We start from the raw sequence: 15,807 nt of genomic DNA, 5'->3' as shown, positions 1-15,807 counted from the left end.
TTAACCTGTCTCTGCTCAGTTTTCTCACCTATAAAAGGAGAATAACAGGAATGCAGGTTTCTCCTGCTATCCAAAAGTAGAGAATTTCTATGAAAACTTTGCTAATCCAAAATAGTGTAGTGATGCAGCAATTACCATTACTTTATATGGGAACATTTTTTAATATTCCCAGACCCCCAAAACAACTCCTTTTAGGCTTTCCTTAGGACACATCTTGCTAATATCTGTTAAATAAATGGGGATAAAGCACAGATGCTCACAGACATAGTTAAAAGCTATATAGCAGCTTGATGCTGAGACAGTGTAGTTCCCAAGGAAGGAACTTAATGGTGCCACTCTTGCTACTCAGGGTGCACGTGCAAAACAAATGATGAATGCTATATTCACTTTTCACCTTCTTTTCATGAAAGCAAAAATCCTCTTCAGATTTTTTTGGGGTTAGCAAAAACAGGTAACTAATGTAGGTCTTTTGTAAAAGCAAAGTGGCATAAGGAGAACTTTCAAAAAGTGAAAAGCAGGGGATACCTGTGAAAAGAACAGCTTTAAATCCAAATGACAGCCCTGCCTTAGTTTAAAGCTAAGTTCTCTTTTCTGCTTATTATGAATCTTTGATAAGAAATACAATTGCTGAGAAGTCTGTTTTGCTTGCTGTTTGCTACGAGCATTGTGAAACCTTTCCTGAATGTAACCCGCTATGTAATAGAGTAAGTTGTGAAACTTCCTAAATGTAGTCTGGTATGTAATAGAATAAGTGATTGTACATGAACTAACCAGCATTTCTCACTTCTGTAAACCTGCTTGCTTAACATATTTTCCCCTTCCCCTTGGTTCCTCAGGTACTTGAGAAAGGGGAGAAATGAGAGACCTGGGCAAACTGTTTGCCTAGTCATCCTGGTCTGTGAAAAACAAACTTAGCTTAAATCCACTTGCTTAACCAGCTTGTTCCGCTTCTGTACAACTGCTTGGCGTAACCGCGTATTCTTGACCAATCATTAAGACACCCACACCCCAGTTGTGGTTTGACCTAAAGGTGGGGACCAATTAAATTCTGCTAAGTGTTTAAATTAAGATATCAACCAATAACCACTCTGTAACCGCGAAGAATCCCTAACTTCCCCATAACTTGTTTGTACCTGTCTATAAAAAGGCTGTAAAAACCTCACTCGGGGCCTCTTAGCGTCACCGGCAACGAGTGAGCAGAGGTCCAGGTTCGAACCTGCAATAAACGACCCTTGCCGCTTGGCTTTGACTTACGGCTCTGGTGGTCTCTTGTGGGAGGTTTCGGAACTTCGGGCATTACACCTGTACTTACTTCATAGGATTATTGAGGTCATTCCATAAATTAATACATAACTTAGAACATCTCCTGGAACGTGGAGTGGTGCACTTGGCTCAGAAAAGGGGTTTTCCAGAGCCTAAGCTGCACAGATCAGCAATAAGGAATCAACCCAAGGAAGAGGGAGTTTTATTGCCAGAAAGTCTGATACAGACCCCACTCCTATAGAGCCTGAGGAAGCCTTAATGCCCAGCAAGATTTAGTGCCCAGGAAACTACAACTGTATTTGGGATGAAGTTGCTGATCTCTCTGCCATGTATCCTTGTCTGTGTTTATGCTGACTTTCTCCTTTCTCCTTGAGATAAGTAAAGCTTGTCTGATTTCCCAAAAGTATTTCTTTCCACAAATCCTAAAGTACAACTGGCATTCATCATTATAGCAGCCCTGAAGGGTCATCAGCAAAGAGACTTGCAAAGAGAAGACATAATCTCTAGGACTTGAAAGTATGTTTAATCCAGGGCTCGACTTTACATTGCCTTCTCTTTAAAGGTACTTGTAACACCGAGTGCCAAACGAGGAACCTTGTTACCCAGCTGGCCAGGCTGAGGAAAGATTCCCCCAAAAGATTAGATTGTTCTATGCTATGTCCCTTATCATAAATTACACATCCTCCCACTATGTTTCCTGACATTCAAAAGCAAAAATTCAAACTTAATTCTACTATAGATACTATCTCAATCTTCCAAGAGCATAATACTTAGCCTCAAGGATGGTTAACTCCTAAACTTATAAAACAAGTTTTAGAAAAGTACATGACATCATTAGCATGTCTATAATAAAACAAAATTATAGTGGTGTACTAAAGATGACTATTACTCATTTCAGTTGTAAATTGGGTCATTGGTTTTCTTTTTCTTTTCTTGAATGTCCCCTATATTCTGTTTCCCCTTCCTGTTAGTAGTTTTTAGCTGGGTACAGGGACATGTAACTGAAGACTACATTCCCCAAGCCTCCCTTGCAGCTAACTATTTCCACATTTCAGCTCTCACAAAGACTTATGAGCAGAAATGTTGTACACAACTTCCGCCTAAGGGAATGCTTTTGCCCAAAAGTTCTCTATCTTTCTTATTTGTTTGGGTTGGAATGTAGAAAAGGCAGTAACCAAATTTCAACATACAAAAGAAGATTAATTCCTGAGGACAGGAATTGTTTTCTTTTTTGGGGCCATAAATCTCTTTAGCAGCTTGGTAGAACCCATAGACCCCTACTTAGAATAATGCTTGGGAATGCTTAAAATAAAATACATAAGACTACGAAGGAAATTAATTCAATTTGAAAGTCCTCAAAACATTTTTAAAAACAAATTGTAACATGGTAATATGTATTTCTTTGTTAACAGATAAGATCTAACAACTGTGATTTTGTTTTTAACCAATGGACTTAAAATATTTCAAGATCATCTGCATTAACTCTAATCATATGAAAATACCTGTGATTTTTTTAAAAAATTTTATTTATTTATGGGGGGGGTACAGAGAGAGGGAGAGAGAATTCCAAGCAGGCTTCACATTGCCAGCACAGATAGTGACACAGGGCTCAATCTCACTAACCCAAGATCATGACCAAAATTAAGAGTCAGATGCTTAATCAACTGAGCCATCCAGGTGCCCTCAAAATACCTGTGATTTTAATGGTGATAAATTAACTGTTAATACTGTTATGTTACTGTGGAAATTTTTTTTTTTTTGCCAACATTCATAATTGAAGGTATGAAAGAAGATTCAAAATGAAATAACCATTGCTAAGATAGTCACTCAAAATAGAGTTGGAAGGATATTTAAGAAGTAAGGCCTATGCGCATCTCCTGTTTCAATTCTTAGAACACCATGAACTTTTGACTTTTGTCAATTGCAGCTTGTCAGTTGCAACTGGATCATCTCCTGGAACATATCCTTCTGCTATGGACTGAAATAGAGATAATCTAGTACTTGTTAGCTAAATAGCCAATCATGTGTTAGATAGTCAGTTTAAATTCTGCCAGGACTGATTATAATTCTTTCAAAACAAATTATGTTACCTTGTGGTTTTTGCCTTTATAAGCCTGCACTTCCCACTCATAATTTACAAATTCCCAATTCAAAGCATACTTTGGATGTTGGTGGACACTTGTGTCTTCCTGATTGCAATCCCTAAGATCCTAAATAAATCTTTTGGTTGATTTACAGCCTGTTCTTGATAGATCAACAAAGGATATGGTACATTTCAGTAAAATGTTAGTGAAAATAGAGTTAATTGTTTTGCCATTATGGGGGACCAACTATTCATATCCTTTTCAAAGGTCCTTCTAGCTGGATTAAGAATCAAACTGACAGGGTGCCAGCCTGGTTCAGTTGGTAGAGCATGAACCAACTGTTCTTGATCTTGTGGTTCTGAGTTTGAGCCCCATGTTGGGTGTAGAGATTACTTAAAAGTAAAATCTTAAAAAAAAAAAAAAAAAAGAATCAAACTCACATGAGACAGATTAACTAGAGAAAACCAAATTTAATAACATACATATAAGGACTCCACACAGACATGAAATTTCAAAGACAGGCAAAATAAGTATTTATGTCATTCTGAACTAAGGAGAAGCAGGTAGGGGTCTGGGACTTCAGAGGAAAGGAATGTAATTCACAGGGCAGTAAGAAAAGAGCAGATGTTTGGTAATTAGATGTTTGCCCTACCATACAGGTGGGTTACTCAGGTAAAATTTATCTTTGCTAATAACCCTTATTCTAGAAAGACCCTCCTATTTAGATTAGATGTAGTAAAGGGAGGGGCAAAAGTTTCTCCTAAGCCCACAGGGTCTTGATTGCCTTCAGTTCAAAATAGTCCACATACCAAAGGGGCACATAGGGGGCAGGCTGTCCAAAACCCTTTCACCATCCAATTTCATGGTATTACTAAATCCTATCCATGAATGTAGTAGTTAGGATTTTGGCCTTTATAATCTTCACCTCCTGATGCTACTCCAAAGGTTATGTTACTTACATACAAAAGGGATTTTGCAGATAACTAAGGTTACTAATCAGTTGACCTTAAAATAAGCAAATGAGTCTGGATTATCTGGGTGGATCCAGACATGAGCCCTTAAAATCAGAAGAGGAAGATGGGGCAGGAGACCAGAGAGATGTGGCAGAAGTGGAAATCAGATTGAAAGCATAAGAGAGGCTCACTTCACTGTTGCTGGTTTGAATGGAGGGGCCCGCATGGAAAACATAAAAAGGAAGTAATTTCTGCCAACAACATGAATGGGCTTGGAAGTGAAGTCTGTGAGATAGTAAGTAGGTGTTGTTTAAGCAACTCCGTTTATGGTAACTTATGATGGCAGTAATAGAGAAGTAATGTAATGGACTCCAGGTTATAACCCCTACCCAAGGCAATGTTTAAGGAATAAAGTGGAAGGAAAATAGATACTGAAATCTCTGTAAAGAAGAAATATCTGTAAAGAAGCCTGGACCAACTAGACTGTTACTAATAAAGAAGTAAATTTCTGACTTTTAAAAGTTCATCAAAACTCTGGATATGAAGGAGTATTACCTTATGTGAAATGTAAAATGAGAAAAGAGGTTAGGACCAAGCCTCAAAAAACTCTAATGTTTAATGGCAAGAGAGGAGGATAAGCCTTAAAGACCCAAAGGAATAGCCAGAAAGAAAGATGGAAAACAAGGAGAATGTTGTTACAGAGGCAAAGAAAGAGACTGGTTCAGGTGAGTAAAAAATGTTCAGTTTGTTAAATATCACAGAAAAGTAAATAGGAAAATATCCTTTGGATTTAACAAGAAAGGATAATTGGAGACCTGAGCCTGGAAATAGAAAGGAACAAGAACGGCAAAAACAGTCCTGAAGAACAATCGAAGGACTTTCACAACCTGATTTCAAGACTTACTAAATAATAATAAATGTAGTTTTGGTTTAGGGATAAACCATCAATTCCCCCTAATGCATGTGTACTTTCGTACTTTTCTTCATGCTCATTCAACCATGTATTAATAAATATACATATAGAGACATTTTGGTCATCATTTTATTACATAGCACAGTACACATTTCTCTGATTCTTGCTTTATTCAACAAGCCATAGCAGTCCTCCAGGTCATGGAAGTAGCTCTAAGTCATTTTTAATAATTAGTTAAAATGCATCATTACCCAATTGAAACTCCCATTTTTGCCACTGGTGAACAATCCCAAGTATTGGAAGGATTCCCAGGAGGAGGATTGTTGGATTAAAATGTGATTTTAATATAACAGGTATTGCCAGATTATTTCCTTTTAAGGCTATATGAATTTGCATTAACATCCAGAAAGTTATCCTTTCCCCATCATTAACAATGGCTATTAACTTCTCAATTTATGTAAAGTGATCTCCTTGTTGTGTTTATTTGAACAGTCAAAAAGATTTGGAGTTGAACTACCAACTGGAAAACAAAATTCAAGGTCAATTTGGAAAACAAAGAGCAAAAGGGTTGGAGGTGGCCATAGGGTTCAGTAGTCAAAAAAGAAAATAGACCAGCCATTCAGATGCTAAGAGCTTTGAGTTTGAGACTGAATGTAAAATGCTACTAACTGATCAACTCATTTTTTTTTGAAAAATAACTGTTCTGTTCACATTTGTGGCCAAGGGGCCATCAATTCTACCACCACAGGAAACTAGTTTTTAAAGACTGAATTTCAGCCCAGTTTTGTTAGGCCAGTTAATTCTCAGTGATGGTATCCCACATGACATTGAATGTTGTTAAAGACACTGAAGGTCTGAGAATTCTCCAAAGCTGTTACTGCCCTTGTCCCCCCCACAGGTGTTCCCCCTCATACCTCCTTGCACATGACCATAGCCCCTACCTATTATGCCCTCTACTCCTCTTTTTTACCCTCCTCCACTCCTCTTGACCAAACAATGATTACCAATCTACAAAAATTATTCCTCTCTTTATTAAGGACCTACCTTTGATTATCTGTTCCCAAAATTAGCCAAACTTCAATTTACCCCTCCTGCTAAGATGCCATCCTTTTACAAGTGAGACTGATCATTTGGAGCCTTCTCATACCTGGCATTCTCCAATAGATGATACTGTAAGGGCAGGAAAATGTAATCCTCGTCATGACATTATTGTACAAAATAGAAAGTTTCCTTCCCATCACAGACTAGAAGTTCTTCATGACTTGACCTTGCTAATCACCAAAGCATAATTTAGAAGAGTTCTTGGACTCATAGGATCTTGTAGACATTGGATTTCTAACTTTTTGTGTTCGTTGCCCCTTTATATGATCTTTAGTTGACACACATCAGGGTGTTGCATCCACACGACTCCTGAAACAGGATGCTACGAGCACCAGTGACAGTCACAGCAAAGTTTATTGCAAGGAGAGGCAAGGCCGACGATTGGGACCAACACTCTTGATCAGAGTGTGGCCTCGAGCAGCCAGGGTACAGAGTTTTTATAGCCGATCACGACCACGTTGTCTTATCATCACTTGGGAACAGAACAAAGAAATAGTTCCCAGATGGGGGTGGAAACAATTCAGACCTTCTGCCGTTAAGCCCAACCAGTTGACCTCCTTGACCCTGCCTCTGGCGCCACTTTTTCAAAGTTCTCAACATGCCGTAGCCCCAATCCAATCAATCACCAATCCAGTTGATTTTCCTTGAACTTTTGTTCCCTTGATTGATAGGACAAGGCTGTTATCTCTTAACCTACAGTGTCAAAACAAAGCTGTTATTTCTCAAGGCTACAGGTTAGCCCTACACTACAATTTAACCCTTACAAGGGAGCAGGAATTTCCTGTCCCCATCAGTGTCCTTCTAGCCAGACTAAAAATCAAATAAATCAACATGAGACAGATTAAAAGGAAAACATCAATTTAATTTTGTACATACAGGGAATCCACATGGACATGGAAATTCCAAAGATAGGCAAAAATGAAGTGTGTATGTCATTCTGAACTAAGGAAAAGGGGGTAGAGGTCTGGGACTTCAGAGGGAAAGAATGCAATTCACAGGAAGATGAAAAAGAGTAAAAGTTTAGTAAACAAATGTTTGCTAGGTCACTCAGAAATAATGAGACATAGAGTACTTTACTCAAACAGGGCTTTCTAGTTTCCTCCCTGTCTACCATAATTAGTTCCTCTCAAAATGTAGTGATAATACCTCTCTTCCTGGAGCAGGTTGCCTATCTAAATTCTTTTTATGCAGTTGAGAGGGAGGTAAAGAGCTTTTCCTGAATCCTCCAGGTTTTGATTGCTTTTTAACTTGAAGTGATGTTCATGCCAAAATGACCCATTTTAGGGCAGCCTGCCTTTGCCCCTCACACCTGAGTCTTTGCCCTGAGTAGACCCATCACCCCTGGGTTCCCTAATCGTCACAACCCTTTCTTTCTATTTGTATATAAAAAATCAGGACAAACTCTAGGGGTCTTAACAACAGCATGATGGACATCAGAGGCCCATTGATTATGTCCCCTCATTTGAGCCCATTGCAAATGCCCACCCACCTTGTTTGGGTGCAGTGACAGCAAGTGCTTATTATTACCTGCACTTAACCTCATAGTCCCTGATGCTGCTCAGATTTCATTCTTAAATGAAAATAGCTAGCATTTCTCTGCCTCTGGATTGACTTTCTAAAAAATCATCTCCTCTTCCCTGTACCTCTACCCTGTATTTATCCATTGCAGGGATACTCTAGAACCCACCACTGTTCTTTCTCATTCAAAGGAAGGCAAACCTCATAACTGTTACGGGCTTATTTGGGAATTATACCTACCTCACTCTCATTTCTTTGAAACTCCTTTACTTAATGCATATTTAAAGCCCTTTGTAGATGGGCACTATTTGAGGAGGAAACGAGGGTACCCACACGCTGTTACAACTCATTCAGATTTCTTTGAACCCAACCCTCTCCCAGAGGCCAAATCTGCACAAGAGTTTGACAGTCCTTTGTTTAACAAATTTCTGTATGGTGGGATACATGATTCACTTGAAATTACATGTTCTGAAGTAAATGATATTTGTTTTCTTAACTACAAATTCACCAAATAGAATAGAGAAGGTGAATTTTTGTTATTAGTAATCCCCCGATTTCAAAATAAAACAGCTAGGTTTAAAATATCTGAATGGTATGGTGTGTTTTTTCCTCTAAGTGTTCTGTTTTGGACTGAAGTAGGCAGGATTATACGTAAAACAGGAGTATGATGACTTTGTAGTACATCAACCTAGCTAACTTCAAACCAACTTCCCCAGAACTTCTTTCCCTGCATGATTTTGAGTTACAGATGGCCACAGGAGAAATATGAGCATGTTTTAGAAGGCCTAAGTGAAGCAGCAGTCATGTTTTTCATGCCAAAAGTCAGTATAGGGTGCCAGGTATTGTGGTAGTGAGCACATGTTGCTGCTAATGTGCTAGCTCACCTAGTAGTGAACGGTAATACTCAGCTCATAGTTCTTCCAGCACACACCATATCCCTTCCTTCAGTTTTTCCTAATCTTGGGCCAGGGGTATGGGTAGTTCCATGAGGAAGGGCACCAGGTTCTACCACAGGTCACCCAAAATCATGGTTTGTCCTTGTGGTTTCTAGTCTCTCCATATGGACTCCAGTTCTTTCTCTTCCATACCTCACATCCAGCTTCCCTGATTGCCAGCCTGAATGACATCAGGCTCTATCCAACAGCTTTGCATCAACTTCTCAACCAGCTACCATAATCATCTAAGTTCTAATGCCTACAATGAAACTCTTATTCTATTATTGATATTGCTTCTGCTTCTCAAATCTAACTCTGCCTGCTACAAGAACTCAGGGCACTTATGAAATGAACATCCTCTAAGAGAAACATAAAATTATATTTGTAGCATTTATGATTTTCTATGTGCCAGACATTTTGGTAACTATGCCTTATCTTGCTTGTTCTTTACCACAATATTATTTTACAGGTGAAGAAATTGAGCTCAAAGAGATTAATAATTTGCCCAAAGGCACACTGCTAGAATATGAGAAGTCAGGCAATCAAGAGTTTCTAGCTACCTGGCTGGCTCAGTCAGAAGAGCCTGCAACTCTTGATCTCCGGGTCATGAGTTTGAGCCCCATGTTGGGTGTAGAGATTATTTAAATAAATACATACATACATACACTTTAAAAAAAAAAAGAGTTTCTGCTTATAACCTTTGTGGCATCCTGCTTCTTCAAAAAGGATAAATTCTGTACAGTAATGAATTCTCTACATGGAATGGTGAATTTTTACCCTAAAGGTATCTCGACTTCATTTGTTCAAGGGATCAGAATACACCAACACAAAATATGCCACTTTGACATAGGGATTATTTTGTGCTGAGGACTTTAAGAATCACACCTCTACCCCTAACCACCACCACCACCACCGGGGAGACAAAAATGATTCATATTATCCTAGCCAAGGAGCCATCACTAGGATGAGTTTGCCTAAACAAAACCTTATTAAAATAGCCCTTCTCTTCTATTAGTTTTACTTCCCCACCACTCACTGTCCTTTGAAGCCCAAACTCCCTTTCTTTTGTTAAAAGAGTATATAAGCTCTGATTCTCTGAGTTCCACTTCTCTTCTGTGAACTCCTACACACATAAAAAATAAAAAATGAGTGCCTTTTCTCCTGTTGTTATTTAATTTGCATACCCCGAGGTATTAAACCTAACAGGGTAAAGCTTTTTTTTCCTCCTTATGTCTATTAAAAAAGTATTTTCCAAATAGATAAACCATCTGAAGTAGTCCCTTTGATTAATAATACAGTACAGAAATGATGTCTTCTTAGTCAAAACTTACAAGATTTTAATTCAATCACAGATTTTTAAAAAATGTTTATTTATTCTTAAGAGAGAGAGAGAGAGAGAGAGAGACAGAGCATGAGCCGGGGAGGGGCAGAGTAAGAAAGGGAGACACAGAATCCAAAGCAGGCTCCAGGCTCTGAGCTGTCAGCACAGAGACCAATGCAGGGCTCAAACCCACCAACCAAGAGATCATGACCTGAGCCAAAGGTGGATGTTTAACCAACTAAACCACCCAAGTGCCCCTAATCACAGATTAAAGTGTTAACTTGCACCCCTTAAAAAAAAAAAAAAAGTCAACTATCAAATATCCATTATGTGAGGTAAAATTCAAAGTTGTGGGAGGGAATACAAATTACAAGTCTTTGTAAAAGTCACAATAGGCCAAAGTATTGTCTCACACATCCTCAAAGACAAGAGTCAGGGCATGCTGAAACATGCTGTGTTTTGTTTGTATCAACATTTTCCTCATTATTAAAATAATATATGCTCATTAGGCAATGAAGAAAATAGTGAAAAATAAAATTTTTTTTTGTTACCCAAAGACAACTATCATTAATATAGATTCTTTTCTTCTATTATTTCTTTTCTATGCATAGTGAGAGGCCTGAGAAAATTGAAACTTAAAAGCTTAAGTTATGGGAAACTGAAACCTAACCAAGCTTAACCAGCTTGTTCCGCTTCTGTACAATTGCTTGGCGCGCCCATGTATTCCTGATCAATCATTATTGCCTGGCACATCCGTATATTCTTGATCAACCATTGTTACTTGGCACATCCGTGTACTCCTGATCAATCATTGTGATACCCGTACCCCCGGTTGTGGTCTGACCTAAAGGCAGGAACCAATCGAATACTGTTAAGTGTCCAACTTTAAACACCAACCAATCGCAGCTCTGTAACTGTGGAAAATTCCTGATTTCCCCAGGACTTGTTTGTACCTGTCTATAAAAGGGGTGTAAAAACCTCTCTCAGGGCCTCTTGGCGTCACCGGCAACAGGGGCGCAGAGGTCCAGGTTCGAACCTGCAATAAATGACCCTTGCTGCTTAGCTTTGACTCTGGACTCTGGTGGTTCGTTTTTGGGGGTCTCTTAGACTCTGGGCGTTTCAATAGATTTTTAAAATAGTTTTATATGTTAAAATATAATCTTTGGAGATGTGGTTTATATATGCATGGAATATTACTCAGTTATCAAAAAGAATGAAATCTTGCCATTTGCAACAACGTGGATAGAGCTAGAGTGTATTATGCTAAGTGAAATAAGGCAGTAAGAGAAAGACAAATACCATATGATTTCAGTCATATGTAGGATTTAAGAAACAAAACAGATGGAGGCACCTGGATGGCTCAGTTGGTTAAGCACCTGACTTAGGCTCAGGTCATGATTTCATGATTCGTGAGTTCAAGTCCCAGATTGGGCTCTGTGCTGACAGTGCAAAGCCTGCTTGGGATTCTCTCTCTCTCTCTCTCTCTCTCTCTCTCTCTCTCTCTCTCCCTCTTGCTTGCGTGCTCTCTCTCTCTCTCTCTGTCTCTGTCTCCCTCAAAAATAAATAAATAAACAAAAAAATAAGAAACAAAACAAATGAACATATGGGAGGGTGAAAAAAAAAGAGAGGGAAATTAGCCAGGAGAGACTCTTATTGATAGAGAACAAACTGAGGGCTGATGGAGGGAGGTGGTTGGGACATGGGCTAGATGGGTGATGGGTACTAATGGGTACATAAGTTGTATGTGAGTGATGAATCACTGAATTCCACTCCTGAAACCAATATTGTACTGTATGTTAACTAACTAGAATTTAAATAAAATTTTGAAAGAAAAAAAAATACCACCAAAACAACAATAAAAAATTAAGCAATTAAAATATAATCTTTGGGGTGCCTGACAGGCTGTCAGTAGAGCATATGACTCTTACTCTTGGGATTGTGAGTATGAGCCCCATGTTGGGTGTAGAGATTACTTGCCAATAAAATCTTTAAAAAATTAAAATAAAATGAAATATAATCTTCACAAACATAATTTTAATGATTGAATATTTTTCTAAGAAAAAGGTATAGTTTTACTAAATCATTTTTCTAGTGAACACAGAGTTCATGGAAACATTGTTTTCTTTGCTTTTACTCAGACACAATAACATTTTATTTTATTTTATTTTATTTTATAAGTTTATTTATTTTGAGAGAGTGAGAGCACACACACGTGAGCAAAGGAGGGGCAGAGAGAGAGGAAGAGAAACAGAATCCCAAGCAGGCTCTGCACTGTCAGGGCAGAGCCCAACATGGGGCTTAAACTCAAGAACCATGAGATCAAAACCTGAGCTGAAATCAAGAGTCAAATGCTGGCTCCCCTAACATTTTTTTTTTAATTGGGATGTTTAAAATATAAAAGTAATACAGAAATGTAAAAATTCAATTTCCCACTTGTATCCCCAGAAATAAAATCACTGTCCAATTTTCCTTTGTGCATTCCTTCCAGAGCCTTGACTGTGAATACACAATTATATTGACAGGCAAAATTCTTAGATAAATTTGTTAGTACATGCAAAGGTTTTATTGAATTATGAAGGAAACAGCAGGTAAGAAAAGAGTTGGCTTGGGAAGATTTGAGAATAGAGTCTTATTTATATGCTCAGAGGAGAAAGAAATGCCAAATAAGATTGCTTAATTAGCAATAAAAGTGGTTAACTTTTTCAGAGCAATAAAGGCTTATCACATTTGGAGCTAAGCATCTAACAATTTATTAGGTTTACATGTTAACTTCTAATCTTATAGAGCAGTTGTCTTTCTGTACCCTCATCGATGTTGACTGTTGTCAAATATAGTGTCATTTCCCAAGAGTGTCACATTAGTGTATGCAGAGTTAGAGGGGTCCCCAGAAAAAGAAAGACGAGACATAGCTTTCTTGACATTATAAAAGCAATTTTTGAGCCTGGCCATCTTGTGATCTATGCCTGATCAGAACTGCTGGTCCACAGCGCATTTCTTGCAGAATTTCCTGGGATATGTTGAAATAGCAGAATAGACCTCAGAAGTTAATGATTTTAAGAGAACAAAAGAATGTAAGAACAAACAGCCGCTATCAGGTCAGGAGATAGCCTAATCATATCAGGGACAATAAATCAGTAGTAAAACTCCCAGTGCTGGTTCAAAAGTAAAGATTGACCTTATGCACATTCTTGAGTTATCTTTGCAGGATTTAAACCCCTTTGAGCGCTCAAATACCAGACCAACTGGAGCCACAGAATTGACGATTCTGACCCTTGCTGCCGCTCATAACTTCTATCAACTAAGACCTAAACTCTGTCACCTTAAGAGGTGACAATTCCATGCTGAAATCTCCATTGCACAAACCCTTTCATGAATATGTATGCACCCTTAGCTTAAAAGCTCCCCAGGTTTGTTCATATGGGAGATATCCCCCGTGTTCTCCTTTACTTATTGCAAGTTAAGACCCTTCCTTTTCCTATTCTTTGGCTTGGTTGTGTCTTTTTGGCTGGACACCCATCAAGAGGTAAACCCACTTTCAGGTAACACCAGGGTAAGTGGACTTAGTAAATGTTCTAATGTGTATTAAAACAAGCAAACAAACAACTAATTATCACATATACAATGTATATTTAAGGTATACACACACACACATATACCCTTAATCGCTTCAAAATTATAAAGGTATTCTCCTAAAAAGTTTTTTGTAACCTTATACCTTTGTTTATCTTTAGATTTTTAAGTCTCCCCCTCCCCAAATATTTATTATTATTATTTAAAAATTTTTATTTATTTAAGTAATCTCTACATCCAACGTGGGGCTCAAACTTGCAACCCCGAGATCAAGAATTACATGCTCTTCCAACTAAGCCTGCCAGGTGCCCCTCAAAATATTTATTATTTTTGATGTGATGTATGAATCTTTTTTTCATCAGAACAGACAAAACACCACTTATTGAATAGTTCATCTTTCCCCACTAACTTGAGATGAAACTTTAGGTAACTACACAGTAGAAATATGTCCTTAAGGTAACTGCACAATATAAATATATATTTTTAACTGTATTTCTGAACATTTTTCCCATTCAGTGACCGATTTGTTTATAACTGCTTTAATATGACAATATTTTAAAAACTTTATATTTTGATGGGAATGCAAGCTGGTGCAGCCACTCTGGAAAACAGTATGGAGGTTCCTCAAAAAATTAAAAATAGAACTACCCTATGACCCAGCAATTGTACTACTAGGTATTTATCCAAGGGATACAGGGATGCTGTTTTGAAGGGACACATGCACCCCAATGTTTATAGCAGCACTATCAACAATAGACAAAGTATGGAAAGAGCCCAACGCCCATCAATGGATGAATGGATAAAGAAGATGTGGTATATATATATACAATGGAGTATTACTCAGCAATCAAAAAGAATGAAATATTGCCATTTGCAACTACGTGGATGGAACTGGAGGGTATTATGCTAAGTGAAATGAGTCAGTCAGAGAAAGACAAAAATCATATGACTTCACTCATATGAGGACTTTAAGAGACAAAACAGATGAACATAAGGGAAGGGAAGCAAAAATAATATAAAAACAGGGAGGGGGACAAAGCATAAGAGACTCATAAATATGGAGAACAAACTGAGGGATACTGGAGGGGGTGTGGGGGGGGGGATGGGCTAAATGGGTAAGGGGCATTAAGGAATCTACTCCTGAAATCATTGTTGAACTATATGCTAACTAATTTGGATGTAAATTAAAAAAATAATAAAATTAAGTATTATGTTGAAAAAAATTAAAATTAAAATAAAATAAAATTTGGTCAATTGAAAAAAATAATTTTATATTTTGATATCTAGGAGAGCATGTCCCATATGTTTATTCTTCTATTCAAAATATTTATGTGAATCTGTTTTTCAAGACATTCTTTAATTTTGTTGTTGTTGTTGTTTGTTTATTTTTGAGAGAGAGAGAGAGAGAGACAGAGCATGAGCAGGGGAGGGGCAGAGAGAGGGAGACACAGAATGTGAAGCAGGCTCCAGGCTATGAGCTGTCAGCACAGAGCCTGATGCAGGGCTTGAGCCCACAAACTGTGAGATCATGACCTGAGCCTAAGTTGGATGCTTAACCAACTGAGCCATCCAGGCTCACAAGATGTTCTTTTTTTTTTTTTTTTTTTATTAATTATATTCTTTGGAATTAATAGAGGTGGAATTTTGGAGTTGTTGGATATGTTTAATTTCAAACTGTTTCTCATACATGTTATACCAGTTTATACTCCCAACAGCAGGGCACAAAGGTTCCCATTACTCACTTTCTCACCAATATGTTATTTTATTAATTTTTTGAAACCCAGTCATTTTGGTGGGTATATAAACATAACTTATTGTGGATATAGGCACAACTTATTATGCTTTTACTGATTATTGCGGGATTAGCACATTTACCCATCTACTTGCCATTTGTAATTTCTGTTTTATGTAATGCTTGTTCAAGACTTTAGCATATTTGGGGAGGAGAGATCTATCTTCTCTTTGTTTTCATTATGGCTTTAAGTTTACATTTTTGATCCACTTATAATTAATTTTGGTGTAATGTAGGTTGTAGGAATTTAACTATCACTTTGAATTGGCTAGTTACTTGTCATAATACTACTTACTGAATAATCCATCCCAGATCATTGATAACTATAGAATCAATTTTGTACATGTGTATGTGTGT

Source organism: Lynx canadensis, chromosome B4 (genome assembly GCF_007474595.2).
Source record: "Lynx canadensis isolate LIC74 chromosome B4, mLynCan4.pri.v2, whole genome shotgun sequence".
In the NCBI taxonomy this organism is placed as follows: domain Eukaryota; kingdom Metazoa; phylum Chordata; class Mammalia; order Carnivora; family Felidae; genus Lynx; species Lynx canadensis.
Note: the sequence above shows the minus strand (reverse complement) of the source record.